This window comes from Stomoxys calcitrans, chromosome 2 (assembly GCF_963082655.1).
Source record: "Stomoxys calcitrans chromosome 2, idStoCalc2.1, whole genome shotgun sequence".
Lineage (NCBI taxonomy): Eukaryota > Metazoa > Arthropoda > Insecta > Diptera > Muscidae > Stomoxys > Stomoxys calcitrans.
This window is the reverse complement of record NC_081553.1, coordinates 81,897,540-81,916,501: the sequence shown is the minus strand read 5'-3', so window position 1 is coordinate 81,916,501 and position 18,962 is coordinate 81,897,540. Positions and strand designations below refer to the sequence as shown.

Here is an 18,962-nt window from a genome sequence, read left to right as displayed (position 1 = left end):
TGTATTGAGTCTCTCGCCACTGAAGTGCCTGATATTTTAGTATTGGGATCTTTGCTTATCCTAGTCTTTCCAATATTGACAGAGGCCGTGATTGTCTCGTTTTCAGCCCTCTGTTTGTTGGGCAGTGTTGAGTTACCTGCCACAGCACGGGCTGATGTCTCAAAATGAGAATTTCTCCTATCCTAGTCTTTCCAATCATGAAAAAGACAGATTTGCTCCCGTTGTGCGTCATGCCTTTAGTCTTGGCCAAACTCTTCGCAGATACTTGATCAATGCCAACCACAAGGAGAGTGCTTTCCTCATTTTGATCCCTGTGGAAAACCTTCCATTTCTCTGCGACCAAATCTTGTTTTTGCTTGCCCAAGAATCCCAACATGCGTTCCGTCGCAAATTTACTGCCCCATGCCTTGATGCAGACCGTCGCCTTTGTGAGCTGGGGGATATCCATCTTTCTCACCAGGTCGAGCTTTGCTCCCTCCCAGGGAGCGTGAATACCTCTGACGAGTTGTTTGACGGTATGAATACATTCCGTCGACGCAAAACGTAGCGTAAAGATGTCCCCTCTATACTCGCAGCTCATCATTTGTATGGGTGGACCCTCTACAGAGTTTCACAGATGTTCGAAAATCCGATCGTTAACCAGATCGATCGACCGATGATGTGGTGAAATCCTACCGGATGCACAGCCGATATTGATGACTGCATAAGTCAGATCATCTCTGTTGTGCTTCCTTGCCACTCTGGAATAAGAGGGCGGCTCCTTACCATTCTCAGCGACCATTTTCCCCTTCCGTGATGACTGAGGCCTCAGTTTGGAAGTCACAGTCTTCCATGAAGACTCAGGGGTCGCGAGCGCATCATTCGTTCCGGTTTCGACTTTGTCTACCTATGCAGAACACTGTCTGGAGTCTCCATTGCAGGATGGCTGGCTTGGTTTTCCCCGAGTACTTGAAAGCGGGGGCAGATAAAGAAAATGGAGAAAGTTGGGAACCACAACTTTGAGACAGTCAGTAACTTTATCTACCTCGGAACCGCCGTAACCGAAACGAATGACACCCGTTTTGAGATTAAGCGAAGAATAATCCCGGCAAACAGATGCTACTTTGGACTAAGTAAGCAGTTTAGAAACAAGGCCACCTCTCAACAGACGAAGATTACACTATACAAGACACTGATACTACCCGTGTTGTTATATGGTTCTGAGGCATGGGTACTTGTGAAAGTAGACGAGGCAGTACTTGGAGTATTTGAGAGAAAGGTTCTTCGTAAAATATATGGACCAGTTTGCGTTAATGGAGAATATAGGCGACGTATGAACCACGAGCTGTATGACGACGATAGTATAGTTACACGCATCAAAATACGACGGCTGGCTAGGTCATGTTGTCAGAATGGATGAAGAAGCTCCAGCAAAGCAGTCTTTTGAAGGTAAACACGGTGGAGCACGCAAACCGGGAAGACAAAAAGCCCGATGGAAAGATCAAGTGATGGGAGACACCTCGAAACTTGGTGTTAGTGATTTTAGAATGATCGCAGAAGATCGAGGCGCTTGGAACGCTATGCTACGTTCGGCTAGGGGAGCAAATAGTTTGTCATAGCCAATTAAAGCAAACTTGAAAGCGGGGAGCTCTTTTTCTTCTTCAGTATTTTAGCAGTGTTATACTCTTCGGGAGATCTGATTCTTTTTCTAGCTTCCGAAGAAGTGCTTGGAATGTCAGTTCTATCCCTTCCAGCATCCTGCACTTTTGCCCGAATATGCTGCCGGTACATACTCTTCTGTCTCCTTCGTCAAGCACCGAATCGCTTTCTCAATCTGCTTGTGAGCTTAGCAAAGCCATCGCTCACCATTGCCGTCATCCCGATGCCCTCATCTCTCGATTCTGCTGCGATGACTGTTTTATTGACACCGTCTTTGTCTGCATCCGAGTCAGAAACACCACCTTTACTTAAAGGCTGGGGACGAACTTTGCATCCCCCTGTTTTATCTGTCTCTTCCTCATTAATTAGTCTGACGACTAGTTGTGCGCTTGACTCATTACTCTCGACTACAGATGATAAGGCACCCATACCTATAGGAGGGGAGGACAACACGCTACGGTGTGACGCCATCGCCGCAGATGTTGAGCCTATGGAGTCCATTTATAGCCTACTCCAAAAGGCCTTGCAATGTTTTTTTCGTAATAAGCAGTAACTATTCCGAGATACGGATATATTTTTTTTCTTTGAGGAGCGAAATAAAAACACGTCCGCTTCACTCAACGGCTACAATTAGTTTCAATTTGTACATTACGTACGTTGTTATTTCAGACTACAATTTAGACGGTGTGGGAGAAAACTTCCGCAACTCTGAATCGAACTCCGGCTTCAAGTTAAGAGTTTTGTCTTGGTGGCAAAAGTTAAGTTTAGCTTTGCACATATACTCTTGTCTGCATTATGAAATGTTTGCTTTAATTTAATGAAACAAAAATCATGCTCCAATGGTGTCTTTATCATAAAAAGGCGTTGTTGAAATATTGACAACGTACGGGTATAAATTGTGAGCTCGTGTTGTGATTTTCAAATGTGTAAGTTAATGACACACCTCATAGCCACCCAATTGTATCATTGCTCCTACTTAATATTTGGTCTGTCCATGCTCTGCGATTCGAAGTATGAAAGCAGTGCAAATACCGAGTGGAGAGTTAGTTTCACACTCACACCGGCTTATTCGGATTGCAGACTGACTGCTGGCCGATGATCGGAACCAGCAGAAGAAGAAGGGGGAGTTCAGTTACTGCAGTTGGCAAGAAAAGGTTCTCATAGAGAATTAACGGAAGGCGAAATTGGCTCACCAACGTGGGCGCAATTGTTTTCTGCCGAAACGACATCAGCCGTACTCAGAGACCACTGTACCGCAGAGGTAAACATGTCCGCATATGACGCTAAACGCTTGCTTTTGAATCCTGCCGAGAACATCAGAAGAAATTTTCAGTGGTGGTTATTCCCTACTAATGCTGGCGATATTTTTTGAGTGCCGTACTATTTTGTATGGCAGCCATGTAAAAACTTCTCCACAGAGAGGTGTCGGACTGCGGCACGCCGTTCGGACTCGGCTATAAAAACATCTTCAGTTTGGTTCATAAATTAACCATGAATCGAGTTACAAACGAGTAACGCTAGAAAATCATTGAATTTTTTTATCAAAGTGCGTGCTCTGTTAAGAAAGTTTATCGCGAGCTCTTTTTTGGCGCAACGAAGCTCATTTTTAGCTCATTGGGTACGTAAACAAGCAGGATTGTCGATTTTGGAGTGAAGATCACTCAGAAGCATTACAAGAGCTACCAATGCATCCAGAAAAAGTCACAGTGTGGTGCGGTTTATGGACTGGTGGCATCATTGGACCGTACTTCTTCAATGATTATGCGAATCGTAACGTAACAGTGAATAGTGGAGTGAGATGATATCCAAGTTTTTCTTGCGGCAAAATGACATGTGGTTGAAAGAGTGAAGTGAAAGAGTATGACATGTGGTTGAAAGAGTGAAGTGAATAAATTGAGCTGGATGCTTTTTTATTTGCGAAATTCTAAAACAAAACGTACAGCGCTTGCAAATCATTGAATTGATTTATCCAAATGTGTGCTGTATTAAGAAAGCTCATCGCGCGCTCTTTTTTTTTGGCGCGACGAAGCTTATTTTTGGCTCAATGGGTACGTAAATAAGCTGGATTATCGATTTTGGAGTGAAGATTAGCTAGAAGCATTACAAGTGGTACCAATACATCCAGGAAATGTGACAGTTTGGTGCGGTTTATGGGCTGGTGGCATCATTGGACCGTACTTCTTCAAAGATGATGCGAATCGTAACGTAAGTGTGAATGGTGATCGCTATCGTGAGATGATGTCCAACATTTTTTTTGCCCTCAAATGCAAGAGCTTGACTATTATGATATGTGATTAAAAGAGTGAAGTGAATAAATAGAGATGAAAGCAATTCTTCAATTTAAAAAAAAAATTAATTTTTTCCCTGGTTTCATAATGTTTTTCATAGTGTTTTGGAAGTTGGATCAAAAATAAAGATTTAGCAGCTTGAAGAAATTTTCGGAAGACCGAGGTGTCCAGCACAAATTTGTTCGCATGAGTCCCCCGCAGCACCAAGGGTCTTGAAATTGTGAACATCATCTCGTTAGCACCTCTACTCTAGTATCTATTCAAAAAAAGTAATTTATTCTTATATTTGAAAATTTTTTTTCCAACCCCATCCCACTGTGCAACGTTTGTCAGTTTGAATAATCGGTATACTATTTAAGATCCAGCCTAATGTGTCGCTTTAAAAATTCAACAAACTAGATTAGAATGCTTTCCGTGCACATCGCAGCTGTGCAAGTCTCCATCTGCTGTACTAAGGACAAAAATTGGTCAAGGTAAAAATGTTTAATATTTCAAATTTTATATTTATACCCTACACTACTACTGTGGTACAGGGTATTATAACTAAGTTAATTTGTTTGTAACACACAAAAGGAAGAGAGATAGACCCATTGATAAGTATACCGATCGACTCAAAATCACTTTCTGATTCGATTTAGCTATGTTCGTCTGTCTGTCTGTCCGTCTGCCCATGTTAATTTGTGTACAAAGTACAGGACGCAGTTTTCATCCGATCGTCTTAAAATTTGGTACAGGCATGTTTTTCGGTCTAAAGACGAAGCCTATTGAAATCCGAAATATTGAAAAAATCGGATCAGATTTGGATATAGTAGCTTCCATATATATGTTCGTCCGATTTTCAGTAATAATGCAATAAAATGGTCACTTGTTAACGGATTTTCTCGAAATTTGGCAGAAAGGATTTTTTTTATGACTCTCGACATTACTGGTGAATTTCATGGAAATCGGTTCAGATTTAGATATAGCTCTCATATATATTTATCGCCCGATTTTCACTCATAGAGCCACTGCAAGCGTATTTATAGAACAATCATCCCAAAACTTCGTAAAACGCTTTGCTCGACGACTGTCACAGTATGTGAGAAGTTTACTCGAGATCTGTTCAGATTTAGATATAGCTCCCATATGTATGTTCGTCCGATTTGCAGTAATATTGCAATAGAATGGTCTTTGTAAGCCAATTCTCTCTAAATTTGGCAGAAAGGACTTTGATTTGACTCTCGACATTACTGGTGAATTTCATGGAAATTGGTTCAGATTTATATATAGCTCTCATATAAATATTGGGTTGCCCAAAACATAATTGCGGATTTTTCATATAGTCGGCGTTGACAAATTTTTTCACAGCTTATGACTCTGTAATTGCATTCTTTCTTCTGTCAGTTATCAGCTGTTACTTTTAGTTTGCTTTAGAAGAAAAGTGTAAAAAAAGTATATTTGATTAAAGTTCATTCTAAGTTTTATTAAAAATGCATTTACTTTCTTTTAAAAAATCCGCAATTACTTTTTGGGCAACCCAATATATCGCCCGATTTTAACTTCTGGAGTCACAGCAAGCGCATTTATTGACCCATCTTGCCAAAATTTTGCAAAACGCTTTCCTCGACGACTGCCACAGTATCTGAGAAGTTTGCTCGAAATCGGTTCAGATTTAGATATAGCTCACATATATATATTTTTTTCCGATTTTGAGAAATATTGCAAGAAAGTGCTCATTTGTTAAATGATTCTGTCGAAATTTTGCAGGAAGGATTTTCTTATGACTCCCGATATTACTGATGAATTTCATAGAAATCGGTGAAAATTTGACATAGCTGTCATATATGTATATTGCCCAATTTTCACTTCTGAGCCACTGCAAGCGCATTGTTTGACAAGTCTTGCCCAAATTTGGCATAACGCTTTCCTCGACGATTATCACATTATCTGAGAAGTTTGCTCGAAATTGGTTCAGTATTAGATATAGCTCCTATATATATGTTCGTCAGATTTTAGGCAATTTGCAATAATGTTGACATTTGTCAACCGTAGTTATTACAGTTTGAACATATTTGCTCGCCGAGGTCCATCAAAATTGTTTGAAAATTAGATATAACTCCCACATTGTACTTATAGGGTAGGTGTAGGGTATTATACAGTCGGCACCGCCCGTCTTTTGTCCTTCCTTACTGACTTTTTGACTATATATACGTCTTAAAGTTTTAGGCATTTTCCATTTTTTTAAACATTTGATGCATTTGATGGCATTTAATGATAAATACCCCATCTCCACTAAAGGACTTTGGTATAAGCTGCTTGTTACATTGTACTACATGTTTTTTCCACATCATCATATGTATGCACCAATATTTGTTATTATGAAATGGTGTAAGACTTGTGTATGGAGAAAGGAAAATGTTAAGTCGAGTACTATTCTTGAAAATGTAACACAAAAGAATTTGAACTTAAGAAGCATGTAAAGCAGCAAACACACAAACTTCAACGGCAAGAAGTGACGTTAGCGCCTCCTCAAAATATGCTCTTGTAAACCACCACATGTAATCGAAAAAGAGAGTGAGAAGAGGAGAAAGTGCAGCAAATATTAAGGTGCATGTGTGTATCTTAGTAGAAGATCTATGGTAACACTACAAGCAAAAGATTTTCACACAGATGAGTGTTTGATTACTTGTAGATTTTAGCCGGTTGTAGTTTCAACTGTGTCCTTTGTTGTTTTTATGATACTCATATTGTGTGACAACGTATGGGGAGAGATTGTGGTGGATCTGTGTGTGTGAGTGTGTCTGTTATAAACATTCTCTTATGGCCAAGAACCTCTTCAAGTCAAATATACAAGTACAATATCCTACTAGTCGTTTACACACAAAGCCTGTTGTAGAGCAGCAACAACGACAATTCATATTTTTGCCATCATCTTTACCATGGCGATACTGACTAGCCAGTTTTCCCCTCCATACTATAGGAAAAACATTGCCGTACCAAACACATGATGTTGACTACAAGTAGATGGGTACAATGGAGCTGCATGTGGTTGGGTGGGAAGATGACTTAAGATTTTTGTTACTCCGTGTAGTCTGTTTTACTTTAAGAGCTATGGGGTTGTTTCCATACTTTTGTCGCCCTCTCTCTCTCTCCCTTCCTATCGCACTTTAGTAACTGTTGTTTGTGGCAACTTATTTGCAATCGTAAAAAGGGTGACAAATACAATAAAAAACAATCAGTCATGAAAATGAAAAAAAAAAAAAAACATTCATGAATTCAAAAAAAGGGGTGAATAGTTTATGGCGAATTGAGAATGCACTCTTCAATAAGCAAGAGCACCTTACAGTAAGGCAAATAGATTATATCATTCGCCTTAACTAGTTAAAAATTATGGTGTGGTAAGGTATGCCATAGTGAGCGTACGAGTTCTTACTTTTTAAAAAAGAAGCGAGCCGGTCCGCTCATAAATGACTGTTTGGCAAGCAATTCAAAATTTGACATGCTCGAGGTTACCCAATTTCAAGCCCCATGGATCAGTCGCTGGACCCACTGGTCCCTGGCTCTGGTTCACAAATTTTACATGCCTATTGGAAAACACCTCAACATTGACTGTGTTTAGTTTCGTCTCCATATCTCTACCCGTTCAAAAGTTCCAGAATTATTTCCAAGTTTTTTTGATTATGCAACACTTTGCGCCGTAAAATAGGGGCAGTTCACTAAGACGTATATTTAAAATAACTTAATCAAAAAAGCATGGATATCATGATATCATGGGTGGCCACCGCGGCGCAGAGGTATTCATGTCTGACTACTACGCTGAATATCTAGGGGTCGAATTCCGACGAAAACATCAGAAAACTTTTCTGCGGTGGTTTTCCCCTCCTAATGCTCTGAAATATTTTTGAGGTGCTATGCCATGTAAAAACCATGTAAAAAGAGGTATCGCCCTGTGACACGCCGTTCGCAATTGAACTTCATTCAATTAGAAGGGAGAATATTGTCCCCTGTTTCGTAACGGAACGATCATAAAAAAATGGAACGATCATAAATACCGGGGGCCATATCCCTACAGACTGAACAAGCCATATTCTCAGAAACAGGGTAATAATTGTGGGTCCCTTGACATAAGGATTAAAAAGAGTTGTACAGCACACGCCACAGGGGGGAATTTTATCTCCAATCCTATGAGTGAGCACCATCAACAAATCCTATGAGTGAGCATCCGGAATCCGAATATGCTACTCTGAAAAGCCAAAAGGGTCTTGGGGTAGCATACCATCGGTCTGGACTTAGGGGTCTCCACGTTAACCCAGAGAAGACTGAAATCTGCCTGTTCACAAGGAAAACGAAGATTGCCCAATTTAACGCACCAGGTTTCCTCAATTGAACGAACTGTACTGGAAGTGTTACATTCAGGAACGTACTGAGAAGGCTCACAGATGATGGGTACTATGTAGAAGGGCCGTAAGTTCGATATGAGTCTTGAGTCCGAGGATAGTCCACTGGCTTTACAAAAATAATCCGAATATGCTACGCTGAAAAGTCAAAAGGGTCTTGGGGTAGCATACCACCGGTCTGGACTTAGGGGTCTCCACGTTAACCCAGAGAAGACTGAAATCTGCCTGTTCACAAGGAAAACGAAGGTTGGCCAATTTGACACACCAGGTTTCCTCTGGACTGGAAGTGCCACATTCAGGAACGTACTAAGAAGGTTCACAGATGTTGGGCACTATGTATTGGGATGCCCAAAAAGTAATTGCGGATTTTTCATATAGTCGGCGTTGACAAATTTGTTCACAGCTTGTGACTCTGTAATTGCATTCTTTCTTCTGTCAGTGGCGTTACAGAAGCGCGATTATACCAATACTTAGCTACGTCTCAGTAGTTTGTTGGACTGTGATGGAGAAAAAGTGCAACATAAGGTTAATTCAACAGGTTCAGAGAAAATATTTCCTTGGCATAGGCAATGCGATGAGAACCACTCCCACCAGAGCACTTTATATTATTCTAGATATCCGACCTGTAAACACATAGAGCGCACAACAAGCCGATTACTGGCTTAGGTGTATGTCCTTAGTGGCATGGGCGGATTTATATTCGCTCCTTCTTTTCAACCTAACCTAACCCATAAACACACAGATTAAGTGAGTCAGCTACTGCGGTATGAGACTTAAAGCGATGGGGGATAGGAGCAGGGTACACCATTGCGGTACAATTGTGGCTGCAATAGGAAACCTGGAGGGAATAGAAGAGGTTTCGGAGCGGATACCTAAGACGACACTTGAGGTCGAGTGCGAGGCACTGCTGGTATTGCTATCTAGAAGTATGGATCAAAGCTAGAGGACAGAGTGAGCCGGGGCATCTTCATTGAGAACCGGAGAACTGAGATCTGCTTCCGACTGCCTGACCATAATAAAGTCCTGCAGCCGGATATCCGGGCGATCACGGAATGAGTATGGGGATATGATTTTATCGCGAGTAAGTCGAGTGTGAACATCTCTACGGAAAGTAAACTGGCCATCAGGGCATTAACTACCAATACCAGACTTGAACCGACTTAGGGAAGTGGTATGGAGAACAATTAAATATTTAGTTATTAGATTTTTTATACCCAACACCGAAGGATGGGGATATATTTATTTTGTCATTCCGTTTGCAACACATCGAAATATCCATTTTCAACCCTATAAAGTGTATACATTTTTGATCAGCTTAAAAATCTAAGACCATCTAGCCATGTCCGTCCGTCTGTTTTTTGAAATCACGCTACAGTCTTTAAAAATAGAGATATTGAGCTGAAACTTTGCACAGTTTCTATTTTTTTTGTCCATAAGCTGGTTAAATTCGAAGATGGGCTATATGGGACTATATCTTGATATAGCCCCCATATTTTATTCGATTCGCCGATTTAGGGTTTTAGGCCCATAAAAGCTACATTTATTATCCGATTTTGATGAAATTTGGGACAGTGAGTTGTGTTAGGCCCTTCGACATCCTTCTTCAATTTGGTTAGGATCGGTTAAGATTTGGATATAGCTGCCATATAGACCGATCTCTCGATTTAAAGTTTTGGCCCCATAAAAGACACACTTATAATTCGATTTCGCTCAAATTTGACAATATTACTTATGTTAGGCTTTTCGACATCCGTGTTGTATATGGTTCATATCGGTCTATATTTGGATATGGCTACCAAAAAGACTGCAAAATTGAAAAACGATTTGTGCTTATTAAACCACTCAATATCCGTGTAGAATTTGGTCCAAATCGGACCATATACCGATAAAGCTGCTATGGGACCATACATTATGCATTTTTCACCGGATTATAACGAAAGGTGTTTTACATATAAACCCGAGGTGGTGGATATCCAAAGTTCAGCACGGCCACACTTATTTTTTTTTTACTTGTTTTATCGGAACTATAGTATTGCCATCACGGATGGATCAAACCTAAAGGACAGAGTCGGTCTGGGGCTCTACATGGAGAACCAGGGACTGAGATCTGTTTCCGGCCGCCTGACGGTCATGCATCCGGAAATTCGGGCGATCAAGGAATGTGTGGGTTGGTATGGCGTTAATGCGATGACTTTGAGTGTGAACATCTCTAGGTGCAGGTACAATTGGCATCATTTTAGTGCCGGGCCATAGGGAAGGAGAAATGAGAGGACAGGCGACTTATCTTTAGGGGCTTGGAAGAGTAAGGGTCATTGTGGATGAGTGAACCCATCAAAAGGTCGACGCTAATCTTATAGGGAGATGCGAATTGTAAAAAAAACGAAGAGGGGAAACTGTGAGGGGAAGCACTGTATTAGTAAGGAGTAACCAAGTTTGTTGGTGTAATACTTGATAGTGAGCTGAACTGGAATCTTAACAAGTAAGGAAAGATAAAAAATTGGCGTAGCTGACTATATAAAAATCTAAACCACTGCTTCTACCTACTGTATTTAAGCAATTACAGAAGCATATCAAGCTGACTATATAAAAATCTAAACCACTGTTTCTACCTACTGTATTTAAGCAATTACGGAAGCATATCAAGCTTAAGAAGTTTAATTTGGAGATTGGTATGCATAGCTGTCATATAGACAGCACGGGTAGTATCAGTGTCTTGTAAAGTATGATTTTCGTCTGTCGAGAGGTCCATAGTGGCATCTGTTAGACAATATTATCCTTTGTTTTATTTCAAAAACTGTATCATTTGTTTCCATCACGGCGGTGCCGAGGTAGATAAAGTTGCTTACTATCTCAAAGTTGTAGTTCCCAACTTTCTCCATTTCCTTCATGTGCTCGGGTGTACAGGACTTTGTGAGAGTTGATACCATCCACTTTGTCTTATCTCTATTCATTGCCAGACACGATTTTGTTAATTCTACCTCGATACTTTCAAAGGCTGCTATTGCTTCTTCCGGTGATCGACCCATAATATTTGTGTCGTCGGCATAGGGAAGTAGTATATATTCTTTTGTAAGTAGTGTGCCATGCCTATTCAAACCTGCATTTTCCTATCTAAAACCTCGTTTGGTATTGAATAATTTGGAGATCAGCATGCGTCACCATACAAAGTCGTACCAGTTTTGCAGGTATACCAAATTCAAACATGGCTTAAATTACATTTGAACGTATCAAAGGCGGCTTTGTAGTCAACGAAAAGATGGTAGGAGATGGTTTGTTTCCTTTTTCCAGGATTTGGCCAGCGTAAATGTCTGGTCTACGGTTGATTTATAAGCCGCACTGATAGGGCCCTATTATTTCGATGATTTTAGATTCAGGCGTACGCAGTACGCTCAAAGTATCTTGTATGCGATGGGGAGAAGATTTATTGTATTATAACCTTTCTTGTGTAGTTCTAATCTTTGGGTATGCGTTTTTCTAGCCAAATTACGCAATAGGGCTGATGCATACGCCTTATCAGAGTGTCACTTCTGGCCTTAAACAGTTCTGCCGGCAACCCATAGGCTCCTGCTGCCTTATTTTTTTGAGTCGGATTATTGCTACGTGGATCTTGTTCTGGTGGAAAGCTTCGTTTTTATGCGGAGTAGCTGCAAATGCGGCCGCGGGCAGTCAGCGATTTTTGAGAGGAGAGTCTCAGTCTGGTGGCAATGGCTCCTAATTAAATACTGAGTGCCAATGATATTCAAGATGACAAGGCGAGTTATTGGCGCCTTCAAGTAACCAATGGCAAACATCAGCGTCTGTTCCCAGGTTAGGGGAGGCGAGCGTCGGATCTTGAGGCAAGCGGCTCGCCACAACGAGGGATATATATGCAATCCCGCAAAATCCATGCGGTTGGGGCGCTGGGCCAGTAACCCGCCCCCGGAATACTATGAGAACTACTTTGAGAAACAAAGGAATAGTAAAAACGGACCCCCTAACCTTGACGACCCACGCAAACGAAAAAAGGACCATGGTTTGCGGATCTGCACCTAGAATTTCCGCACTCTTTATAGAAAAGGTGCAGGCGGATGTATTAGAGAAGTACAAGGCAGATATTACCGCCTTACAGGAAGTGCGCTGGACTGGGAATGGCGTCATTACAACACCAAACGATGACGAACTATAATATAGCTGCCATAATACGAGGCATGAATTTGGCTGTGGATTTGTGGTTAGTCGGAGACTGAAACACCTTGTCTCCAGCTTAACTCCGGTGGATGAGAGGCTAGCCACAATCCGCATAAAAGCTAAATTCTTCAACATCAGCCTTATTTGTACCCATGCCCCGACGGAAGAAAAGGACAAGCAGACCAAGGATATTTTCTACGAGCGTCTAGAGAGAGAATATAATTGCTTCCCCGCCCATGATATTAAAATCGTTCTGGGAGATTTTAATGCGAAGATAGGGAAGGAAGACATTTTTGGTCCAACAGTCGGAAAGTTTAGCCTCCACGAGATAACGTCCAGTAATAGGTTGAGGCTGATAGAATTCGCCGCTGCAAAAAACTTGGTAGTTAGTAGCACCAGATTTAAACATAAAAATATTCACAAAGGCATTTATCCAGTGTTCGTTCCATGCATTTATCCAGTGTTCGTTCCAGGCATTCGATCCGTGGAGCGAATTCGGATCATTACCTTGTTGCAGCAAAGGTTCGCACCCGTTAAAACATGGTGAGGAAAGTACGACATTGAAAAGCTGCAACACATCAAATGCCAACAGCATACTCCACTCAACTGACCCAACTGCTTGATGAAAGCACTCCTTGTTTCGATGAAATAATGGCGCAGTGGCAAATGCCGCGAAATCCATACTTGGTTACCGAAAGCTTCCTTCAAGAAACCCATGGTACGACCAAGAGTTGCTACTGCAATCACTAGCAACGCGCCAGATGAAGGAGAGGTATCGGGAGAAAAGGAGAGAGGAGAAACGTCTATTCCGCAGAAAGAAAAAGGAAATGGAAAGACGTGAGTGTGAGCGAATTGAGATGTACAGGAGCCAGAATGCAGTCCAGAAATTCTATCAAAGAATTAAACATCAAATCGATGGCTTTGGTACAGGCACATCCTCCTGCAGAGACAAAGAAGGACATCTGGTAACTGACACAGATAGCATGCTGAGGATATGGAAAGAACATTTTACCCAACTGCTAGTGTCCGGCGTTGGCGGTGAAGAGTATACCGCAGAACCAACCCCTGATGATGGTATAGAATGTTTACCTCCTAGTCAGAATGAGGTCCAAGTAGCAGTGACCCGACTAAAGAACAAAAAGGCAGCAGGAGCCGACGGATTACCCGCTGAACTATTTAAGACCGGAGGTGACTCGCTGATAAAGCGTATGCATCAGCTTATCTGCGAAATCTGGCTAGAAGAACGCATACCCGATGATTGGAACCTCAGCATACTATGACCCGTACACAAGAAAGGAGACAAGACGCAATGTGCCAAGTATAGAGGAATAAGTATCCTCCCCATCGCATACAAGGTTCTCTCGAGCGTACTGTGTGAAAGATTAAAACCTAAAGTCTATGAGATAATTTGGCCCTATCAATGCGCCTTTAGACCTGGTAAATCTACCCTGGACCAGATATTCACACTGCGCCAAATCCTGGAAAAGACCCAAGAAGGACAAATCGTGGCCACCATCATCGGATACCAGCTGCTGGGAAAGGCATTATTTCCATATCCTCAGTCTACTATACATATCTTTTTATATCAACCATATGGACATTTGTATATTCTGCCACAGTTAGAAGGAGCTAAAGGCAATCATGGGATGAGTTCTAGGCTAAGGTTTGCCACCGTTGTGGAAATAGTCTATGATTGTTGTAGGACAATGTGACCCTATGCTGGGTACCACGGCAATAGAACGTACTCGTAACCACGTGTCAGAATGAGGTATGATATGTTTATTAATTTTTGGTAATGGTGAGTGGTTTATTGGATTGCGACATATAATTTTCTGCTCTGTCCATTACAGCTGATAAAAAATGCATAACACAAATTCGTAGCATCTTTTAGAAGGGTCGAAATATTAAGGTGTGTTTTTTCTGAAAGTATCGAACATGCTATTGGTAATGTTTCTACATTGGTTAGATTCTCAAGGGCGCAAAGTTAACTCTTCTGGTACGCTAGTATGGTATTGGTACACCCTTAGAATGTTTTCTCTTATTCTATTTCATTTCCGGGATTTTTTTAACCGCCGGTTTGATATTTCTTTAGCATTTTACAAAATAGTCATCTATTGCCTACCTTTTGCTATGTAGGGTTCATTATTAAAGGATCTGTGAATAGTTAGGTTGTAAGCATATGCACCGAACTCTTAGGGTTTTATCATTTCTGGTGAAATATTTTGAAAATTACTTTTTGTAATTTTCCTCAGAGTTTGTTTACGTGCTCCTGCGTATATGAATGTGTAGATATGGGTTTCCTTTCCTCAAATGCAAGCACTACGATGTGTTTGTGTGCGTGTGTGGGGGAATGATTCCTCTTCACAGTCTCTGTAGAAAAAGTACACCCGCACTTGTATTGCAGCACAAACAAAAACAAGACAACACAAAAGTATGACAAACGAAAGGATTACGACAATATGGTTTCTACAAGGAATGTTATAATTTTTGTTTTCAAAAATCGTGTCTTTTTGTATTTTTATGTTCTTCTCCTTTGTTGTTTTTTGTTTTTTTGTTCTTCTACCACCTCTGCATCCTTTTTCCTGTCATTTCTATGCTCATCTATGATTATTTGTTTGTGTTTTGGGCAACAATATGACAAGACCACATCTGTGGCTGGTTTGTTTTTCTTTGCAGAATAAACTCATTCGAAATTAAAGTGGTATGGCACAAAGAAAATCAGGCAAAAAGTGAACACCCCCCCCCCAAAAAAAACCTAACCGGAAACAAGTTCTGGCATTAACAAGTACTCCGAAAACCAGTCAACAGCTGTGGGGAAAAGAATAGCAATCAAGACCAAAAGGTAAGTGGTATTTGATTATTGTGGGGAGAGGAAATATGTTATTAAACTGTATGGGCTTCGGGTGGAATGTTTAATTTTTACATTCTTATTTTTTTTAAATCATGCAAAGGATTCTCAATTAGATTTAATGACCAAAAAATTAAACTTATTAAAACTTTAATAATTATGAACAAGCTTTTTTCCCCAAATATTTTAATTAATGAAATTTTTCACTTCAAATTAGTTTTCATAGAACATTTCTTTGAAAATTTATTTTCGTGGAAAATTTGGTCGACGATGGAAAAAATAGATAAACATATACCACAGAACGACACGACAGCAAATAAGGAGAGAAAAAGTAAAAGCCTGCTTAATTCGGCCGTGTCGAATCTTATATACCCTCCACCATGGCTCGCATTTGTCTCCATCAGGGTATAGACCAATATGGACCGTACTTTTCATGTCTGTTAGATGTCATAGAAAAACACCATCTCCAAAATTTCAGGCAAATCGATTAAAAATTGCGCCCTCCAGTGTCAAATAGGTTTATATGACAGTATTATCAGGTTAACAACCGATTTAGGTCATACTTGGCTGTTTGAAGTCATACCTAAACGACATTTGCAAAATTTCAGCCAAATCAGATAAGAATTGCGCCCTCTAGAGGCTCAGGAAGTCAGATCAGGAGATCGGTTTATTTGAAGACTATTATATCAGGTTATGCACTGATTTGGACCATACTTGTCACAGTTGTTGCAAGTCATATCTCAACGATATGGGACAAATTTTAGCCAAATCGGATAAGAATTGCGCCCTCTAGAAGCTCAAGAAGTCTAATCGGGAGATCGGTTTATATGGCAGCTATATCATGTTATGGACGCCACCGTAGCGCAGAAGTTAGCATGTCCGCCAATGATGCTGAATGCCTGGGTTCGAATCCTGGCGAGACTTTCAACGGTGGTTTTCCCTTCCTAATGCTGGCAACATTTGCGAGGTACTATGCCATGTAAATCTTCTCTCCAAAGAGATGTCGCACTGCGGCACGCCGTTATCATTGAGCTTAAACTTGAATCGGACTGCACTCATTGATATGTGAGAAGTGTGCCCCTGTTCCTTAGTGGAATGTTCATGGGTAAATTTGCATTTACATTAGGTTATGAACCGATTTGAAACATACTTAGCATAGTTGTTGGGAGTAATGAAACATCACGTGCAAAATTTCAGCCAAATCGGATATGAATTGCGCCCTCTAGATGCTCAAGAAGTCAAGACCCAAGATTGGTTTATATGGCTATACCAAAACATAGACCGATTTATCCCATTTACAATCCCAACTGACCTACACTAACTAAAAGTATTGGTGCAAATTTTCAAGCGCCTAGCTTAAGGTTAGGTTAGGTTGAAAAGAGGGTGCAGATATGAATCCTCCCCATGCCACTATGGACATACACCCAAGCCAGTAATCGGCTTGTTGTGCGCTCTAAAAACTATTGGATTGCCCAAAAAGTAATTGCGGTTTTTTCATATAGTCGGCGTTGACAAATTTTTTCACAGCTTGTGACTCTGTAATTGCATTCTTTCTTCTGTCTTTTATCAGCTGTTACTTTTAGCTTGCTTTAGAAAAAAAGTGTAAAAAAAGTATATTTGATTAAAGTTCATTCTAAGTTTTATTAAAAATGCATTTACTTTCTTTTAAAAAATCCGCAATTACTTTTTGGGCAACCCAATATAAAGTAACCTTTAAAAATAAAATTTTAAGTTAGGAATTCCGTGCTACTTACAAAATCCTTAATTGTTTTCAATACCACTCCCCTAAGTTGGTTCATGTCTGATATTGTGTCGCGTCTGTTGGACGCGAAAGCCGGGCAATGATAAAGGAAATGCTCCGCATGCCCTACACATGCTATAACTTGCCGCACCGATTTTTCATATGTGAGCTCGTAGTCCTATGTGCCCCGTTATGATACCAACAGCTATTCTGACCTCCTTCTTGCCTCCTTTCAGTAATATCCTCGTCTTTTCACGATCTGCATCCCCTTATAGGATTTTCGCCGTCCTACCGACCGTTTCGCTGTTCCACAATGTTGCATGGGCATTCGTTGCCCACTCCCTTAACTCGGTTTGCGGCAGTCCTCTGGCCTTCACCGTCAAATCGTCTGCCCTTTCATTTCCCTCTTACTCCGTTATAGCCCGGTACCCAAACGATGCAGATTTTGCCATCCTCAGAGAAGGCGTTAATCTCCTTCTTACACTGCAAGATTGTCCGTGACCATACCGTCCTGGGGGTTATTACCCTTATGGCAATTTTACTGTCGGTAAAGATGTTCACACACGACGTCCTCGCGTTAGCACCACACCACTTTACGCATTCCGTGATCTCCGCCTGCAGGACCGTATTATGGTCAGGCAGTCTAAAACAGATCTCAGTTGCTGGGCTCTCAATGTAAACCCCCAGGCTCACTCTGTCCTCTAGCTTTGATCCATCCGTGTAACATGATCTTTCAGATGGCAATACTAGGGTTCCGTCAATCCAAGACTGTGCCGATGGCAGCAGTGCCTCGCACTCGACCTCAAGGTTCATCTCAGGTATCCGGTCGGAAACCTCTTCCCTTCCTTCCTGGTTTCCCATCGTCGCCTTGATTATACCGCGATGGTATGACCTGCTTCCATCTCAATCCATTCTCCCATCGCCTTAAGTCTCATACCCGCATTGGCTGCCTCAAACTTAACTTGTATGTCAATGGGTCGGATATCTAGTATAGTCCCTAGTGCCCAAGTGGACGTGGTCCTTATCGCTCCGCCAACAACAACATGTTCTGATGATGTATGGTCCTTATGTTGCACTTTTTCTCCATAGCAGTCCACCAAACTACTGAGGCGTAAGCAAGTATTGGTCTATTCACGCTCCTGTAGAGCCAGTGGACTATCCTCGGATTCAGGCCCCATTTAGAGCCTATGGCCCGCCTACATAGTGCCCAACATCTGTGAGTCTTCTCAGTACGCTCCTGAATGTGATACTTATAATTCAGTTTCCTATCCAAGATCACACCTAAGTATATGACCTTGTCATATATCGAAATCGTCTTATTGAGGGAAAAGTGGTGCGTTAAATTGGCCCACCTTCGTCTTCCTCGTGAACAGCCATATTCAGTCATCTCTGGGTTAACATTGACTGAACTGGGTTAACATTGACTGAGACTCTGGGTCCAGCCCAGTCATATGCCATTTGCAAAACACTTTTGGCCCTTCTACATAGCTCGTTCGCATCCTTACCCCTTAGAAGCATTATAAAATCGTCTGCGTAGCTGTAGAGTTTAAATCCCTTTTCAATCAGCATCCGTAATTGGTCATTTATGGTGGTCACCCATAGGAGTGGCGATAAAATGTCCCCCTGTGTCGTGCCCTAACGCTATCGACCTGTTCGCAGAAAAGCTTCCAGGAGGCACTAATCTTATTGTATTCCTTGAGCCGTGTGTAATACACTTCCCAATAAACTTTCGCTTTTTTACGACGTGCTCTCTTAAAAAGTCTACGGACCTCTTTCCCAATATTGCGAATCTCCCGGGTCATCCAGTGGTTTTCTTGGGCTGATTTCCTTTCCCGAAGAGGACAACTGTCTTCGAAGGACCCCATCAGTGCAGTCGTAATCCTGTTGACATTTTCGTTAATGTC

The 18,962-nt window shown here is 41.3% G+C and overlaps 1 long non-coding RNA gene across 3 annotated transcripts in view; it reads left to right on the top strand.

Moving 5' to 3' along the window:
• LOC106084922 (uncharacterized) overlaps positions 1-15,307 on the top strand; it is a 132,462-nt gene extending 117,155 nt beyond the window's left edge. For all 3 annotated transcript variants that reach the window (XR_009397140.1, XR_001220886.2, XR_001220885.2), the window contains exon 3: positions 15,146-15,307. This is a non-coding gene — a long non-coding RNA (uncharacterized LOC106084922). The remainder of the gene's footprint in view (positions 1-15,145) is intronic.
• Positions 15,308-18,962: the final 3,655 nt, after the last annotated feature.